Raw genomic sequence first — 20,434 nt, 5'->3', positions numbered from 1 at the left:
GCAGAACGGATTAGGGAGAACACAAAGGCATTTTACACTTATGTGAGGAATAAGAGAATGGTCAAAGAAAGAGTAGGGCCGATCAGGGATAGCATAGAGAATTTGTGTGTGGAGTCTGAGGAGGCAGGGGAAGCCCTAAATGAGTTTTTTGCTTCTGTCTTTACGAAAGAAACGAACTTTGTAGTGAATGAAACCTTTGAAGAGCAGGTGTGCATGCTGAAATGGATAGAGATAAAGGAAGCTGATGTGCTGAAAATTTTGTCAAACATTAAGATTGACAAGTCGCCAGGCCCTTTGGGAAATGAGAAATGCAATTGCTTTACCACTTGCGAAGATCTTTTCATCCTCGCTCTCCACTGGAGTCGTACCTGAGGACTGGAGAGAGGCAAATGTAATTCCTCTCTTCAAGAAAGGAAAAAGGAAAATCCCTGGCAATTACAGACCAGTAAGTCTCATGTCTGTCATCTGCAAGGTGTTAGAAAGGATTCTGAGGGATAGAATTTATGACCATCTGGAAGAGCATGGCTTGATTAAATGCAGTCAACACGGACTGCAAACCTTACAAACCTTATCGAGTTCTTTGAGGATGTGACTAGAAAAGTTGATGAGGGTCGACCTGTGGATGTGGTGTATATGGACTTCAGGAAAGCATTTGATAAGGTTCCCCATGGTAGGCTCATTCAAAAGGTCAGGAGGAATGGGATTCAGGGGGACATAGCTGTCTGGATACAGAATTGGCTGGCCAACAGAAGACAGCGAGTGGTACTAGAAGGAGAATATTCTGCCTGGAAGTCTGTGGTGAGTGGTGTTCCACAGGGCTCTGTCCTTGGGCCTCTACTATTTGTAATTTTTATTGATGACTTGGATGAGGGGATTGAAGGATGGGTCAGCAAGTTTGCAGATGACACAAAGGTTGGAGGTGTCATTGACAGTATAGAGGGCTGTTGTAGGCTGCAGCGGGACATTGACAGGATGCAGAGATGGGCTGAGAGGTGGCAGATGGAGTTCAACCTGGATAAATGCGAGGTGATGCATTTTGGAAGGTTGAATTTGAAAGCTGAGTACAGGATTAAGGATAGGATTCTTGGCAGTGTAGAGGAACAGAGGGATCTTGGGGTGCAGGTACATAGATCCCTTAAAATGGCTGCCCAAGTGGACAGGGTTGTTAAAAAAAGCATATGGTGTTTTGGCTTTCATTAACAGGGGTATTGAGTTTAAGAGTCGTGAGATCTTGTTGCAGCTCTATAAAACATTGATTAGACCATACTTGGAATACTGCGTCCAGTTCTGGTCGCCCTATTATAAGAAAGATGTGGATGCTTTGGAGAGGGTTCAGAGGAGGTTTACCAGGATGCTGCCTGGACTGGAGGGCTTATCTTATGAGGAGAGGTTGACTGAGCTCGGACTTTTTTCATTGGAGAAAAGGAGGAGAAGAGGGGACCTAATTGAGGTATACAAGATAATGAGAGGCATAGATAGAGTCGATAGTCAGAGACTATTTCCGAGGGCAGAAATGACTAACACGAGGGGTCATAGTTTTAAGCTGGTTGGAGGAAAGTATAGAGGGGATGTCAGAGGCGGGTTCTTTACACAGAGAGTTGTGAGAGCATGGAATGCGTTGCCAGCAGCAGTTGTGGAGGCAGGGTCATTGGGGACATTTAAGAGACTCCTGGACATGCATATGGTCACAGAAATTTAAGGGTGCATACATGAGGATCAGTGGTCGGCACAACATCGTGGGCTGAAGGGCCTGTTCTGTGCTGTACTGTTCTATGTTCTATGTTCTATGTTCTATGAATGTAGATAGTATGTTGGGCTTCATTGCAAGAGGATCTGAGTTCAGGTTGGGATGTTTTATGGCAGTTACACAGGGCCTCGGTGAGACCACACTTGGATAATGTGAGCAGTTTTAGTCTCCCTATCTCAGAGACAATATATTTACCAGAGAGGGAAGGCAGCAGAGCTTCACTAGGCTGACACTGGGGATGGCAGGACTGTCCCATGAGAAGGGATTGGTTTGACTGGGTCTGTTTTCACTTGGGTTTCGAAGGATGGGCAGGGATGTGATTGAAACGTATAAAGTTCTAACTGGGCTGGACAGACTAGATGCAGGGAGGATGTTTTCCCTGATGGGAGAGTCTAGAACCAAGTGACACAGACTTGTGAGGCCACTTAAATCTCAGATGAGGGAAAATGTCTTCATTCAAAGGATAGTGAACCTGTGGAATTCTCCATTGGAGAAGGCTGTGGAGGCCAAGTCTCTGAATATATTCAAGATCAAGTTTCATGAAATCTTTTTTTGAGCAGCGTCATGGTGTTCTGGATGAAGAATTCAGTGTGTTGTGGCCTAATGTTGGCAGGATTCATAGAATCCTCACTGTGTGGAAACAGGCCATTTGGCCCAACAAGTCCACACTGACAGTCCGAAGAGAATCCCACCCAAACCCATTCCCCTACACTTTATTCTACATTTCCCCTGACTAGTGCATCTAACCTACACACTATGTGCAATTTATCATGGCCAATTCACCTAACCTGCACGTCTTTGGATTGTGGGAAGAAACTGGAGCACCTGGAAGAAATCCACGCAGACTCAGGGAGAACATGCAAACTCTATACAGACAGTCGCCCGTGGCTGGAATCAAACCCAGGTCCCTAGCGCCATGATGCAGCAGTGCTAACCACTGAGCCACCGTGCTGCCCATGTATGACAAATCAGGAAACGAGCTGTGATAGGCCTGTGATAGATTGAACAAGCAGCTGTGTAGACCATACTTACAATGACTGTCAGGTTGTTTATTTTTAAAAAGTGTAATAATTCTTTAACATCTTTGCTTTTTTTTTTGAAGCTGTTCTTTTCTCGTTTCAGTCTACAATCAAAACTACAGAAATATAAAACAATACAGTCTTTACAGTGTGTCTGTCTGGAGAGGAAAATTGGGTCAGTATTTGCACATTTGGGAACAACCCCATCATTCTCAGGTTGCATCAGCATCTCCCCAACACTTCTGCTATAGTGTCCCAAATTGCTTTCACTCAGAGTTATGTTTATACAGAATCTTTAATACAGTGGAATAACCCAAGGAGCTGTATAAAGTAATTAATGAGGTGGAGACAGATAAAGAGATGTTAGTGCACATGATTGAGTGACTGAGGTGGGTCTCAGGAAATGCCTTCAATAAGAAAAGTGAGGTAAAGAAGCCGAGAGGTTTATGAAAAGAATTCCAAAGCTTGGCTGGGCAGTGTAACTGAAGTCAATGGTGGATCAATTTTAAATAGAGATGCACAAAGGGTTAGAATTAGAGAGACACAGAGATCTGGGAGTGTGTAAGGCTGGTTGAAATTATAGAGATGGGGAAAATAAGTTCTGGAAATATTTGAAAACAAGGATGGGAAAATGGAACTTGAACAGGAATCAATATAAATCAGTGAGATTTGTACTAGTAAGGTTACAAGTTAAAACATGAGTAGCAGAGTTTTGGAACTTACGTTCATAAAGAGCACAATGCCAGCTGGGAGTGTGTAGGAACAGGTGAGTCTCAAGCTACACTGTATGAGAGTTTCAGCCAGAGATGAACTGAGCCTGTGATGGAGTGGGTGATATTGCAGAGGTGGAAGCAGTTGGCCTTGTTAATTGTACTAATCCAAGGTCAAAAGCTCACTGCAAGGATCACATATTCCCACAGCTCCCCCATCCCGGGCTCTACACAGAAGGGCTTCATCTGATACCAAGGAGGAGGATAGAGGCAGTCTTTAGAGAATGGAGGTTTGAACAAACCATTGGCCAGAGACCCAGACTAGAGACTAGAGAGAATCAAGACTTAGGACTGGGTATGATATGCCCTATGAGTATGACATGCCCATGAGCACTATATGACCCCTGAGTATTATACAGAGGGTGGTTCGCGTGCTTCCTGAGGAAGTGGTGGAGTTGGATACAATTACAATGTTTAAAAGATGTTTGGATAAGTCCATGAAAATAAAAGGTTTGGAGGGATATGGGCCAGAAGCAGGCAGGTGGGAATAATTTTGTTTGGGATTATTTTCGGCATGGATTGATTGAACCAAAGGATCTGTTTCCTTGCTATATGACTCTATGACTCTATGTCTATGTGTATTAAATGCCACATGAGTATAACATGCCCATGGGCAGCACAGTGGCTCAGAGGTTAGCACTACTACCTCACAGCACCAGGGTCCTAGGTTGAATTCCAACCTCAGGTGACTGTCTGTGTGGAGTTTGCACAATCTCCTTGTGTCTGTGTGGGTTTCCTCTGGGTGCTCCAGTTTCTCTCATGGTCCAAAGATATGCAGTTTAGCTGGAAACACAGATCCGTATGGGGTGTGGATCTGAGTGGGATGCTCTTCAGAAGGTTGGTGTGGATGCGATGGTTCCTCATTGCAGGGATTCTATGAGTATTACATGCCCATGAATATGACATGGCCTGTGAGTATTCCATGTTGGTGCTTAATGAGATTTTTGGAGTGTAAGAGGTGATTAACCTAACAGTTTCCCAAACTCTGTCTGGGCTCACCCCCATAGGAAAGGGTAAGCAGATACCAGTATAAGCAATCTACCCAGCAGATGGAAGCAAATCACTGAGAGCCAATAGAGGGATGGTGCAGGAGGGGGTTGGGGACTTGGGAAGAACTTCTGAGCATTGTGTGGGCAATCAGGCAGGAGTGGGATTAATGAAATTGTCTTTAAAGCCACAGGAAGGAAGACGGGGGTACTGTCATTGGTGGATGGTCCTTGCCCATCAGGGACATCCCTCATGAAGACAGGATTACCCCTCCTTCCTTCCTACCTGCATGCTCTTTAAAACCCACCCACATCCTACCACCTCTCTAAGTTGGTAAAGCCAAACCCAGCTCAAAGCCCTTCAGTTGCTATGGGGCCTGCCATTACTCCAGTGGTGCCCACAAGAGAGTTGTGGGCCTGCCCAGACTGTTGGAGCAGCCCAATCATTCAGATTGACCAGCAACGACCCCTCCCCACACCACCTCTGGCAAAGAATGGGAACCCACCCCTGTGAGAGTCTCACTCAGGGCTTGTTTAACCCAACTACAGTGCTAGGGGGAGGGCTTCTAACTGCCCACCAATGAGGCAGGATGGGTGTGTGGGTACCTTTCCCCCCTCGCTTCTTAAAGTTTCTGCCCTCGGACTTGGACCTATCCAGGTACTAGTTGGGAAGCTGATGGTAAGAGATTTGACATGAATTAGTTTTGCTGTTCAACTTGATACTTGGCATTGAGAGTTGAACAGATGCTATTTAGTCTGCAGTTTGGTTCAGATTTGATTTACAGCCATCTTCATTATCATTGAGACAGGCAATAGTATTATCATCTCTGGCTGCTCCAAGAGTAGGCAACAAATAGCTCTTGTGCTCAATGTCTCAGTGGATGCTGTGCTAGCTGAAAGGCTTTAACCTTCCTAATATGTTATAAATCTAGTCTTGACTTGGATCAGAAGCTTAGCTCTGACAGTTAACCCTTTGAATGCTTTGATCTAACTGGGAGAATGTACATCCTCTGACCAGAAGGAAATTACAAGATTAGTCACAGGGTCATTGAACAGCTAATGGATTTCAAGTCAATTACTGGCATTTTTTTGGATAAAAATAGACTTTATTTTCACCATTTTCTATGAAAAGTATGGCCCTGAAGTGTAATTTTGAGAAGTATCATTTGTGGCATGACATCTGGAGTGCCAACTCCAATATCTGTTTGTCCGGGATTTCTGCAAAATTGGGATGATCCATGAGCCCTTTAGAAACAATGGCTAGGACCTGATTCCTGGATTTATAACCCCATTCCTGAGCTTTACAAATTTCAGGAGTGCCTTTTGAGAGGGGTTCAGGCTGTGAGCTCAGTCCTGGCACTTCTGACCTGACTGGAGATGGACGTGACCCATGGCTCTACATGCAGTCAGGTCAAATTTTTAAAGAGGCATGGTCCACAGCTCATCAGAGGCATCACAAACCATAACCTACATGAGGAACAGCACTTAAAAACTAAACTCAAAGGGTTCTCTGTGCCCCTCATACACTCACCCTGGCCACTTTTGCCCGCTAGGCCATGCCAGGCCATGACTTTTCACCCACCATATACTGTATACAAGCCACGTAACCCACAGGTTATATGGGTGTTATATGGGTAAAGAAAGCTTTTAAAGAAATCATTCATTCATCTTTTCCACTTACACCCAACAAAAATGTCAATCTCTCAAATGCCTAAAATGTTAATAGCTCAAATTATAAAGACTTGAAACTGAGGGGGGTCCAAGTTGGCGGTGATCTAGGAGGAGGGCATTGCAGAGCTCCGCACCGCAGCACAAGCGGGACGAACTTCTAACCTGCTCAACCTGGACCATTGCAATATCCTGGGACTCTGGAAAGTTTGTGGGGTCCCAGGGAACTGTGAAAAATCAACTTACCTGTGTTTTTGCCATCCAGAAATGCTGAAGAAGGGAGGAGAAGTGTCTGAGGCTGGGCCCAAGGCCCAGCCTGTAGGATCCACGGACTCGATTACCTACCAGGCCCTGGTGAAAGAGCTCACGAAATCTTGCGTGATGTTGGGTCAGTAGATAGAGAAGAAGCTGGCCCCGATCTCCATCATGCTGCAGATGAACAGCAGCTGGGAGACCTGGAAAAAAAAGAAGGATGAGTTTGAACACAGAGTCACAGTGGTGGAAGCTGATACAAGTTCCTCCAAGGATAGGATCCAAGCTTTGGAGGTGTAGGTCCGTAATTTACGTGACCAAGTGGATGATCTTGAGAACAGGGGCAGGAGAAAAAAATTCGTATCTTCGGTCTGTCGGAGGGTAATGAAGGTGAGTGGCTGGCAGAATTTATTGAGGACTGTTTGCTGAAATTTCTTAACTTGGAGACTGGAATGAGAGACTTGAAGATCAAGAGTGCTCACCGGGTCACGGCGCAGAGACCAGGTCTGGGTCGACGTCCTCCTCCTCTCTTGGTGCAGTTTCATCATGATAGAGATAGAGAGAGAATTGTGGAAGCTTCCAGAATCTAGGGGAAGGATCCAAAGGCCCTAATTTACGAGTTCTTCCAGGACTTCTCAGTGGCGGTGATCCAGAAAAGAAAATCCTATGACAGTGTCAAGAGAAGACTGAGGGAGCTTGGGATCCAGCACTCCCTGTGGTATACGGCAGTGCTTCAGATCATCTTAGATGGTTCCATACATCTCTTTGACACATCGGAGATGGCAAGAGACTTTGTGGACAAATTAACCTAATCTGAATAATTTAGTATGTACAAATAGTAATGTTGTTTGTTATATCTTTGTATTTTTTTCTTTAAAAACAGAGGAAGGCCAGTTTGGGGCTTTCTTTTCCTTTTATTATTGGTAATAATCTGGTTTAAATTGTGTTTGACGGCGGTTGAGATGTGTACTTTAAATTTCTAAGTTAATTTATACCAAAGGATGGGTAGGGTATATACCCTTTTTCTCTTTAAAAATTACTTTTTCTTCATTCATATTGCTAATTCATGGTGTATTTTCTTTCTTTTCTGCTTGTGTTTGCATTGCGGCTCTTGCTAGGAGGAGGGAAAATGGTTGGGATGGCTAGGTGCCTACTTACAGGCATTCTATGCCTGGTTCAGATATTTAAATGCTCGGGCTGCAGTGTTAGCAGCGGGATGGGAAATTGGGTTTTGGGATGGGTAGTTGCCCCCTTTGAGCACGGGGTAAGTTCCCCTATGCAGCACCGTTAGTGCTTTATATGTTGATTTGTTTTCTGGTTTTGGTTATATATAATCTTTGATAGCTTTGTAGGTTTGTTAAATGTAGTGGTTTAAGTTTATGTAGTTTTTAGGTTTGATGGATCATGTGACACTAAGGCTCGGTGATTTGTGATTCAAGTTCCTTCTCTCTGGAATTTAAATGTTACTGCAGAAGGTTATGGCTAATGACTTGATTAAATGGTGTACCTGGAATATCAAGGGGAGTCACTCACCATTTAAGAGAAATAAGGTACTTTTGAGTCTTAGAAAGGAGAAGGTGGATATTGTCCTGTTACAGGAGACACACTTGGAAGATAGGGAGCATTTGGAATTTTGATCAGGTTTACTCTTCATCTTTTAATACCAGAAGTAGGGGAGTGGCTATATTGGTTAGGAGGAATCTCCCATTTAAATTATGAGAGTGTGTTAAAAACACATACAGGAGGTTTGTAATTCTCAAAGCCCTTAAACAGGCTCAATTCTCAAAAGGAGAAGAATATGTTTATTGTCCTCCGGCCCATCCCCTCAAATTTTTGTCAGATGCGTTCTCTAAACTGATCAGTCTCGAGTCCCGGCATATCATTATCGGGAGAGATTGTAATTATCTCATGGATCCCATAGTAGACAGGTTACCCAAAGTCCCCCTGATATCCTCTTTACAAACTAAACAATTAGTGGACCTGTGTGTGGAGTTAGGGTTGGTGGATGTCTGGAGGTGTCTCTACCCTACAGGCATGGATTTTATGTTTTTTTCCAATCTGCACAGGTATCACACCAGGATTGATGTTTTTCTGACCCCTGTGGCAACCCTCTGTACTTGGTACGATTGGTAATATTACAACCTCAGGCGACTGACTTTGTGGAGTTTGCACGTTCTCCCCGTGTCTGCGTGGGTTTCCTCCGGGTGCTCCGGTTTCCTCCCACACTCCAAAGATGTGCAGGTTAGGTGAATTGGCCATGCTAAATTGCCCGTAGTGTTAGGTAAGGGGTATATGTAGGGGTATGGGTGGGTTACGCTTCGGCGGAGCGGTGTGGACTTGTTGGGCCGAAGGGCCTGTTTCCACACTGTAAGTAATCTAAAAAAAAACCTCCGATCATGCTCCAATATACCTGTTGTTTAAGATTAATGCCATTACAGTGGGTCCAAGGCACTGGCGAATGGATCTCTATAACCTCAAGGATAATAAGTTTGTGGAGTACTCCTCTAGGGACTTTCGGGCATTCTTAGACATTAACTCAGGTTCGGTTAGTAGCCCATCCGTCCTTTGGGAAACTGCCAAAGCCTATGCCGGGGGTTAATTATTTTGTACGCTGCCAGTAGGAAGCGGCAGAAGGATGAGCAGCAATGTCTCCTCGTAGCACGGCTGAAAGCAGCCAAGAAGGCTTACTCTGACAGGCCCTCAGTGGTCAAGCTACAGAGGATTATCGCGCTGTGGTCTGCAATGAATTCAATGCTCACACAGACAGCAAAGAAGGAGCTTACTTTTGCAAAACAAAGGTTATTTGAACATGGTACTGGATTAGTGGTGCTGGAAGAGCACAGCAGTTCAGGCAGCATCCAACGAGCAGCGAAATCGACGTTTCGGGCAAAAGCCCTTCATCAGGAATAAAGGCAGTGAGCCTGAAGCATGGAGAGATAAGCTAGAGGAGGGTGGGGGTGGGGAGAGAGTAGCATAGAGTACAATGGGTGAGTGGGGGAGGGGATGAAGGTGATAGGTCATGGAGGAGAGGGTGGAGTGGATAGGTGGAAAAGAAGATAGGCAGGTCGGACAAGTCAAGGAGACAGTAACTGAGCTGGAAGTTTGAAACTAGGATGAGGTGGGGGAAGGGGAAATGAGGAAGCTGTTGAAGTCCACATTGATGCCCTGGGGTTGAAGTGTTCCGAGGCGGAAGATGAGGCGTTCTTCCTCCAGGCGTCTGGTGGTGAGGGAGCGGCGGTGAAGGAGGCCCAGGACCTCCATGTCCTCAGCAGAGTGGGAGGGGGAGTTGAAATGTTGGGCCACGGGGCGGTGTGGTTGATTGGTGCAGGTGTCCCAGAGATGTTCCCTAAAGCGCTCTGCTAGGAGGTGCCCAGTCTCCCCAATGTAGAGGAGACCACATCGGGAGCAACGGATACAATAAATGATATTAGTGGATGTGCAAGTAAAACTTTGATGGATGTGGAAGGCTCCTTTAGTGCCTTGGATAGAGGTGAGGGAAGAGGTGTGGGCGCAGGTTTTACAGTTCCTGCGGTGGCAGGGGAAAGTGCCAGTATGGGAGGGTGGGTTGTAGGGGGGGCGTGGACCTGACCAGGTAGTCACGGAGGGAATGGTCTTTGCGGAAGGTGGAAAAGGGTGGGGAGGGAAATATATTCCTGGTGGTGGGGTCTGTTTGGAGGTGGCGGAAGTGTCGGCAGATGATTTGGTTTATGCGAAGGTTGGTAGGGTGGAAGGTGAGCACCAGGGGCGTTCTGTCCTTGTTACGGTTGGAGGGGTGGGGTCTGAGGGCGGAGGTGCGGGATGTGGACGAGATGCGTTGGAGGGCATCTTTAACCACATGGGAAGGGAAATTGCGGTCTCTAAAGAAGGAGGCCATCTGATGTGTCCTATGGTGGAACTGGTCCTCCTGGGAGCAGATACGGCGGAGGCGGAGAAATTGGGAATACGGGATGGCATTTTGCATTTATTGTATCCGTTGCTCCCGATGTGGTCTCCTCTACATTGGGGAGACTGGGCGCCTCCTAGCAGAGCGCTTTAGGGAACATCTCCGAGACACCCGCACCAATCAACCAAACCGCCCCGTGGCCCAACATTTCAACTCCCCCTCCCACTCTGCCGAGGACATGGAGGTCCTGGGCCTCCTTCACCGCCGCTCCCTCACCACCAGACGCCTGGAGGAAGAACGCCTAATCTTCCGCCTCAGAACACTTCAACCCCAGGGCATCAATGTGGACTTCAACAGCTTCCTCATTTCCCCTTCCCCCACCTCATCCTAGTTTCAAACTTCCAGCTCAGTTACTGTCTCCTTGACTTGTCCGACCTGCCTATCTTCTTTTCCACCTAGCCACTCCACCCTCTCCTCCTTGACCTATCACCTTCATCCCCTCCCCCACTCACCCATTGTACTCTATGCTACTTTCTCCCCACCCCCACCCTCCTCCAGTTTATCTCTCCATGCTTCAGGCTCACTGCCTTTATTCCTGATGAAGGGCTTTTGCCCGAAACGTCGATTTCGCTGCTCGTTGGATGCTGCCTGAACTGCTGTGCTCTTCCAGCATCACTAATCCAGTATTTGGTTTTCAGCATCTGCAGTCATTGTTTTTACCTTATATGAACATGGTGACAAGCCAGGCAAATACTTAGCATATCTTGCCAGGAAAAGGAGTGCCCCTGAAGCCATTACGGTGATTAGGGAAGGGTCTGGGAACCTGACATGTGACTCCAAAAAGATTAATGTGGCATTCCAGAGAACGTATAGCAACCTGAAGGTTGTGGGCAGGGGGCCAAAATGGAATCTTTTTTTGAAGGATCCAGACCTCCCAGGCATGAACCCTGAACAAGAGTCTTTTCTAATGCCCCCTTATCAGAGCAAGAGGTGCAGGAGGCTATGGAGCAACTTCAGAGAGGAAAGGCAAACGGTCCTGATGGACTTCCCAGTGAATTCTATAATTCTGATCTTTACACAGAGAGTTGTGAGAGCATGGAATGCATTGCCAGCAGCAGTTGTGGAGGCAGGGTCATTGGGGACATTTAAGAGACTCCTGGACATGCATATGGTCACAGAAATTTAAGGGTGCATACATGAGGATCAGTGGTCAGCACAACATTGTGGGCTGAAGGGCCTATTCTGTGCTATACTGTTCTATGTTGCATGTTCTATGTTCTATATTGTCAGGCCCGATGCTCAATATGTTTAATGACTCATACAGCCATGATTGTCTCCCACCATCTCTGATAGACGCCAATATTTTGCTTATTCTTAAAAAAGGGAAGGTCCTGGAGGACTGTGCTTCGTACAGGCCCATTTCACTCTTAAATGTGGACTTTAAAATCCTCTCTAAGACTCTCGCATTAAGGCTGGAGACAGTGTTACCTTCTATTGTTAAAGAGGACCAGATAGGCTTCATAAAGGGCCATGGAACCTCCAATCATGTTAGGAGGCTGCTTAATGTAATTCAAGCATGTCAACAACAGTCAATACAGGGACTGGTGATTTCTCTAGATGCAGAGTAGGCATTTGACCGAGTTGAGTGGCCCTACCTTTTCAATACTGTGGAGCAGTTTGGCTTGGGTAAAGTCTTTATAAGATCTGTAAAACTTCTCTACAGTGACCCTCTTGCTGAGGTCATCACCAATGGGGGTGTAATCCAATGACTTAAACACTTTTAGGAGCCAGAAGTGGGGTCAAAATTACATAAGATTTTGTTGTACATGGACAATATCCTAATTTGTGTGAAAAATCCACAGTTTCAGTGGATCGCCTAATACAATGTGTTTGGTGCATTTTTGGGGTACAAGATTAATATGGCAAAATCAGAGGCTATGCCTATGGGTGGTCTTATGAAGGTGCTAGGTCTTGAGGGTGAATATCGATTCCCATTTAAATGGTCACAGGGAAGTTTGTGTATTTGGGCATATTCATTACTCTAGTTCTGGATCAGCTGTTCAAAGCCAATTTTGTTCAATTATTTGACAAAATCAAACAAGACCTTCAAAGTTGGGAGGCATGTCCGGTCTCGTTGGGTCGGATAGCAATTATCCAAAAAAATGTGCAGGTTAGGTGAATTGACCTTGCTAAATTGTCCGTAGTGTCAGGTGAAGGGGTGAATGTAGGAGTATGGGTCTGGGTGGTATACGCTTCGGCGGGTCGGTGTGGACTTGTTGGGCCGAAGGGCCTGTTTCCACACTGTAAGTAATCTAATCTAATCTAATCTATTAAGACGAATATTCTCTCTGTTTGTTATACCCTACATGGATGCCCTCCCCAATTTTCAATAAGCAAACATTCAAGAGACTGAATGACTGGTTCAGCTGTTTTATTTGGCATTGTAAACAGCCCCTCAGTAAATTAGCTAAACTGCAGTTTCCTCACAGATTGGGGGGAGTGGATCTCCTGGACATTAAAAGCTGCCAACTAAGTTCACTTTTATCCTACGTGAGTGATTGGGCCTGTAGGGACCCTGTTTCAATATGGTTAGATATCAAAAGCTCCCAAGCAAGGTGCCCCCTTACGAGCTTGCTGTTTTTGGACAAAATGAGAACAATTCGTGGGGGAATATTGCAACAACCCAATAGTTATCAGCATTGTTAAAGCATGGAGGGCAACTCAGCAGACAGAAGGCAATATTGGCAAAACATCTTCTCTTACGCCTATAGTGGGTGTGCCGTGTTTCCAACCAGGGATGATAGATTCAGGATTCAAACGTTGGGCAACTAGGGGTTTGTCTTACATGGGCGATTTAGTTGAGGGATAAACAATGGTGTCCTTTGATCAGTTAGCATGAAAGTGCGAGCTTTCTAACAGGGATCTCTTTCAGTTTTTTAAAATTAGGGATTTTATTTTTAAAAAGACGACACTTTCGACTGATCCCTACATATCCAACATAGAGAGGAGGGTGCTCAATGCTAAGAGTACACTTTTTGTCAGCACTTTATATCGTCAATGTTATAAACTCAGATGAGTTTGATAGACTCTGCAGGGTGTGGGAGAGAGAGTAAGGCATTGAGGTCTCCTCAGAGGCATGGGAAGGTATTTGGGAAAATGCAAGAAAGATATCAATTTGCAATAGGACCCATCTTTACAGTTGAAGACTCTCCATAGGGTCCACTTGGCTCCAGACCATTTGTCAATCTTTAAACTAGGGGTATCTTCAACATGTCCCAAGTGCAAGGTTTGTACGGGCTCTCTTACCCATTGTCTCTGGTGCTCTGGTAGGCTTCAAACATACTGGAGTGCTGTGGCTTGTGCAATGGAGGGGATTTTGGGTGTAAGGGTGGAGAAGGACCTGATCTCTCTTCTTCTTCGCCTGCCCAGTGTGTTCCCTGCAGATGAACATAAGAAAAAACTTTTCAACATCCTCACTTTCCGCACAAGAAAGAAAGTCTTGCTAAGTTGGATATCCAAAAATCCCCCGGGCCTGTCAGGTTGGCGTAAGATTGTTATGGAGCATATTCCCTTATTCCTCACAAATATGGTAAACCACAAAACAGAGAATTTTTATAAGACATGGCAATCCTTTTTGGAATACCTGGGCCCAGATTTATCTGCCACACTAACAAGGGCTTTTATATAGCCATAATGATTGTGTTTACAAGTTCAATATCCAGGGAGGAGGAACTATGAACTTATGAGTGTCTTGTTTGGCAGAATTGAATTATTACTATCTATTAGTTTGTTGTTGGTTATCATGTATTTAGTTAAATAGTTAGTTGGGTGTTGTTATTATATATTTTTCTATGTATATTTATACATTTGTACATGAGAGTGGGTTGTTTTTTTTTTCTGTTCTTTCTTTGTATTGTTTTGAATTGTATTATCTTGTATTTGTTGTAATAGTAAGTAAAATCTATTTTTCAATAAAAATATATTTAAAAAAAGATTTGGAACTCCTAACTAAACATAGTATAAGACCTGGGTCATATATTATGTTTATGTCAATATTGATTCTGAAATTTACACTGAAGTTAGATTACTTACAGTGTGGAAACAGGCCCTTCGGCCCAACAAGTCCACACCGACCCTCCGAAGAACAACCCACCCAGGCCCATTCCCCTACACCTAACACTAAGGGCAATTCAGCCTGGCCAATTCACCTAACCTGCACATTTTTGGACTGTGGGAGGAAACTGGAGCACCCGGAGGAAACCCATGCAGACATGGAGAGAATGTGCAAACTCCACACAGACAGCTGTCTGAGGTGGGAATTGAACCCAAGTCTCTTGCGCTGTGAGGCAGCAGTGCTAACCACTGAGCCACTGTGCCACCCATGCAACAGTGATATGTTGTAGTGAACAGCAGAGATCAGACAACCATGGCCTCTTATTCAAGCAGAGGCTCGAATGTTTCAAGAGACAAATGGATGTCTGGACTCTCAGCCAAGTCTCAATCTGGGGAATGAATGGCCATAGGAGTTATTTTGAGTGACATACTTTGGCATAGATGGCATGAGGGGTCATGAGGGTGATAGTTAGCATGAAAGGGGCACATGTGTCTGAGTGGAGGGCAGGCTGGAGGGACTTTCTTCTTGATTGCTACTGTGATGAAGCCCCACAGCACCAAAGCAGGCTTTTTAGACTGGCCGCCCTCATGGTTTTCTCTGCCCCTTCTTCTTGTGTCAGTCAGCAGATCTGCAGCCACTGACATGGGGATCCTGTCCTTATGGGCACTTTCTCTTGAGGCAGAGGGGCCAAGTCAGGACATTTTCATTACCTATTCTGAGGATAAAAATCTGGTGAGTGTGTGATAGACCTAGGATATAAATGGAGTCAATTCTTTCATGGGATGTGGTTGCTAACAGCAACTCAAACATTTGTTGGCCATCTCTAATTATATTTTGACTGGGTGGCTTCCTCAACTATTTCAGGGGGCAGTTAAGAGTCAACCAGATTGCAGTGGAACTGCAGTTAGATGCAGGCCAGACCAGGTAAAAATGGCAGATTTCCTTCACTTCAGCATGTTGGTGAACCATTGTGGCAATTAGAATTGTGATAGGTTTAACAGATGAGAGATTGCTATGTTGTGTAAGTTCCAGCTCTTTTGCATCTCTACAGTTCTGAAGTAGAGTCATATTGGATTCAAAATGTTAACTTCTTTCTCTTTCCACAGGTGCTGCCAGACCTGCTGAGTTTCTTCAGCATTTTCTGCTTTTATTTCAGATCTCCAGCGCTTTGATTTGGTTTTGATGTATAATTGGACCAAGAATAGCTGCATAAAGTATGATTTGGAGATGCCAGTGTTGGACTGGGGTGTACAAAGCTAAAAATCACACAACACCAGGTTATAGTCCAACAGGTTTAATTGGAAACACACTAGCTTTCGGAGCGACGCTCCTTCATCAGGTGATTGTGGAGGGCTCGATTGTAACACAGAATTTATAGCAAAAATTTACAGTGTGATGTAACTGAAATTATAAATTGAAAAATTGATTGTCTGTTAAGCCTTTCATCTGTTAGAATACAGTGATAGTTTCACTTCTTTCATGTGTAAATCACAAAACCTTTTTTTTAAAGTTGCATTCTCGGGTTAGCTGTTAACAATGGTGATAGCTCGACAATATGTTGAGGGTGTTAGCCCCCTGTGTTCTCTGTCTACACCATGATGTTTAGATTGATTCTAATCTAAAAAGTGAGATAACAGAGTTTTACATAAATTCATGCAGTTTTTGAGCTCAGAGTTCTACATGAATGCATGTAGTTTTTGAGCAAAGTGCAATGTAACCCTGAAAATACAAATTCACCCCACAAAATATATGTGTGCATGTGGGTCTTTGTCTGTCTGTGTGTGTCTGTCTGTCTGGGGTGAGGGTTGTGAGTGTGAGAAAGTGTGTGTGTGTGTAGTGAGTGCAGGGTGTCTTAAGTCTGTGAGGGGGTACATGTGTGAGTGTGGGACTGTGTGTGTCTACAAGGGTGTGTGTGGGTGTCTATGTGTGCGTTTGTGTGTCCCTGTGTCCATGTGTATGTGAGAGTGTGTGTGTGTAGGAGTATCTGTGTGTAGTGCAATGGTGGTCCCCTGTAATGTGACATGAACCCAAGGTCTCGGTTGAGGCCCTCCCTATGGGTACCAAACTTAGCTATCAGCCTCTGCTCAGCCACTTTTCTCTGCTGCCTGTCCCAAAGTCCACCTTGAAGGATGGTCACCCGAAGGTCCGAGGCTGAATGTCCTGGACCACTGAAGTGTTCCCCAACTGGGAGGCATGGTACATTGGGGAACCTGAGCAAAGGCTACGACAATGGATGAATGGGCACCGCACAACAATCAACAGACAGGAGGGTTCCCTCCCAGTTGGGGAACACTTCAGTAGCGACCTTCGGGTGACCATCCTCCAAGGTGGACTTTGGGACAGGCAGCAGAGAAAAGTGGCTGAGCAGAGGCTGATAGCTAAGTTCGGTACCCATAGGGGGGAGGGCCTCAACCGGGACCTTGGGTTCATGTCACATTACAGGTGACCACCATTGCACTACACACACACACAGATACTCCTACACACACACACTCTCCCATACACATGGACACAGGTACACACAGACGCGCACACAGACACCCACACACACCCTTATAGACACACACACTCCCACACTCACACATGCACCTCCTCACAGACTTAAGACACTCTGTAGTCACTACACACACACACACTCTCTCACATTCACAACCCCCACCCCAGACAGACAGACAGACACACACACACACACACACACACACAGACAAAGACCCACATGCACACATATATTTTGTGGGGTGAATTTGTACTTGCAGAGTTACATTGTACTTTACTCAAAAACTACATGCATTCATGTAGAACTCTGAGCTCAAAAACTGCATGAATTTATGTAAAACTCTGTTATCTCACTTTTTAGATTAGAATCATTCTAAACATCATGGTATAGACAGAGAACACAGGGGGCCAACACCTTCAACATATTGTCGAGCTATCACCATTGTTAACAGCTAACCTGAGAATGCAACTTTAAAAAAAAGGTTTTGTGATTTACACATGAAAGAAGTGAAACTATCACTGTATTCTAACAGATGAAAGGCTTAACAGACAATCAATTTTTCAATGTATAATTTCAGTTACATCACACTGTAAATTTTTGCTATAAATTCTGTGTTACGATCGAGCCCTCCACTATCACCTGATGAAGGAGCATCGCTTCCAATTAAACCTGTTGGACTATAACCTGGTATTGTGTGATTTTTAACTTTGCATAAAGTATGCATTATGCCCCATTTGAATATTTCAAATGCAGATCTATATGTGCGTATTTTCAGTGGAAGTTTGTGACATAAACTCATGGTGGTGGAATTGCACCCTCCTGCCAAAGGGTGGTGCTGCAGTGAAGGAGTAATTAAAGCAAGACAAGGAGACAAGACACAGGAATTCATAAAGAAATAAGTTGACAGCAAGAATATAGAATGATAGTGGCTAGAAATATGTTAGTCTCTTTCTGGGAACATTAAATTGATTCAAAGAAGCACAATGAGCAGAATAAATGGGTCTTCAGGGCCCACTTGTATACATATGATTGAAGAATTGAATTTTGGAGTGCATGCAGCAGCCTTTGGGTAATGTCCCCAGATAGGAAATCATGATTGGCAAAAGGACAGTGGAGCTGAATTCACATTGAGAACATTCTCGGCACCGCTCTGCTGAAGGGCAGCCCCAGTGTCTGTCTTGGGTCCTATATCAGGTAGCAGGCTTGGCATTAGTAGAGACCCAAAAATGACTCAGTTTTGGCTCAAATGATTTTCAAAATGTCTCTGGGTTGTTGATCCTTCAAATTCCATGAAATATATATGGCAAAGTCTGACTTTTATTTAGAATCACCCAATTATTACACTGCAGAAGGAGGCTGTGTTAGCTAGCCCAGCTCAATAACTTAGTGACAATCTCCCCCATACACTTCCATGTCATCACTATCCAAAAACAAAATCCAATTCCCTCTTGAATGCCTCAACTGAACCTGATTCTGCCACATTTCCAGGCAATGCATTCCAGACCCTAACGACTCTCTGTGTGGTAAAGCTTTTTATTGTATCATGCTTATATGCTTCACTTTAAAATATCAGAAATGCTAACTAAATTGGCTTTTACACTGTTGGGATTATTAGGTTACTACTGTTCAATGAGCATGGGGCATCATGGAGGATATATTATTGTACGGTTGTTCATTTGAGGTGTACTCACTGTGTCAAGCTTCTCAATTCTTATCATTGTCCTTTCAGTCTAATGCAGAGATTAAACAAGAATCTTGTCCATTAGTCAGTAGCTGAGCTACACAGAATATCCTTGATTAACTTACTTCCCAAACTATCAAAGCAATATTCCACAGAGTGCAATGAAACCTTCTCAATAGCTTCCTGCCTGAAAGGATATTGAGAATCAGTTGGGTTTTTTTTTCCAATGATAAACCAATAACTTCACAGTCACTTTTATTAATTTTTTTTGTAATTTCAAGATGATTCATTAACTTTAATTCAAATTCTCAAACCTTTCTCTTGGATTCAGTTAAACAGGTGGTTGTGGCCAGTTAAGCAGATATTCAAATATAATTGGAAAGTAAAATATTAACTAGATGCCTCTCAATCTCAGCAGTGAGATGTGGAAAAGAAACTTTTGTTTTGTTCATTCATGGAATGTGGGAATGGTAAGCAAAGCCTAATTATCAAATAAAAACCAAAAGAACTACAGATGCTGTAAATCAGAAACAACAACAAAAATTGCTGGAAAAGCTCAGCAGGTCTGGTGGAACCTGTAAAGAGAAATCAGAGTTAACGTTTCGGGGTTGAGTGACTCTTAGAACTGATGGTAGCTGGGAAAGATTGATATATGAAGAAGATAGGGTGAGGGGAGAGGAGGTAAGGAGAAACCAATAGGTGGGGATAGAGCCCAAAGAGAAACTGGAATAGTTGGACAGACAAAGAAATGGATAACAATCTGGCTAGGAGGCTGAATAGCTATTAATGGGGACTGTCAGTGGGTAGCATGCAATGGCAGACTATGCAATAACAAGGCCTGGTGATAACAAAGCATAATTATCCTTGAGGATAGTTAAGAGCCAACCACTTTGTAGTAGACCCAGACCAGGTAAGGTCAGCAAATTTCCCTCCCACAAGGACAGTAGTGAACTAGATGGGTTTTTAATGATAGTTTCCATTGTCACTGTTATTGAGATTAACTTGCTATTCCAGACTTTAAAAAAAAATGAATTTAAGTTCCAACAGCTCCTGGGTGGAATTAGAATCCATGTCTCTGAGACATTAGTCCTGGCCTTTGGATCACTAACCCAGTGACATTACCACCTTACCACTTGTCCTTCAGGACCAGGCTGACTGGAGTAGAGTCAATGTCATTTCTGTTTTTTTTTTCTCAGGGGGTGGTAAATGGGATCCAAGTCAATGCATTTGTTGATAGAGTTCTGGTTGGAGTGCTATGCTTCTAGGAATTATCAGGCGTGTCTCTGTTGGGCTTCTCCTAGGATGGATGTGTTGTCCCAGTCGAAGTGGTGTCCATCCTCATATGTATGTAAAGATGTGTAAATGACATCACCACAGGAATGACATCACCAACCCAAGGAACCCTAAACTAATAAATACAAAGCTGGCCATAAGACCAGTGCTACACCAGAGGCTCACTGATGATGTTACCTAGTATGGTGATGAAACATCTGAAAATGAACCTTCCAGCTCAGCGAGCAAACAAACATCCAGAACCTCAACCTGAGCTACAAATCTTCTCAAAACTCACTCTGTCAAATCTCTCAGCTTTTTTCTCTCTGAGGAGAATAGTCCCAGCTCCTTCAATCTATTTTCATAACTGAAATATCTCATTCTTCAAACTAATTTTGTAAGTCGCTTCTGTACTCTTTGCAGATCATTCACAATTTTGTGATTTTGTGGCTCCCAGAACTGAGTGTACAGCTGTGGCCTAACAAATATCTTGTACAAATTCAACAGCAGTTCCTTACTGTTGCATTCTCTGTCCATATGTAAGA

This window comes from Chiloscyllium punctatum, chromosome 37 (genome assembly GCF_047496795.1).
Source record: "Chiloscyllium punctatum isolate Juve2018m chromosome 37, sChiPun1.3, whole genome shotgun sequence".
In the NCBI taxonomy this organism is placed as follows: domain Eukaryota; kingdom Metazoa; phylum Chordata; class Chondrichthyes; order Orectolobiformes; family Hemiscylliidae; genus Chiloscyllium; species Chiloscyllium punctatum.
Note: the sequence above shows the minus strand (reverse complement) of the source record.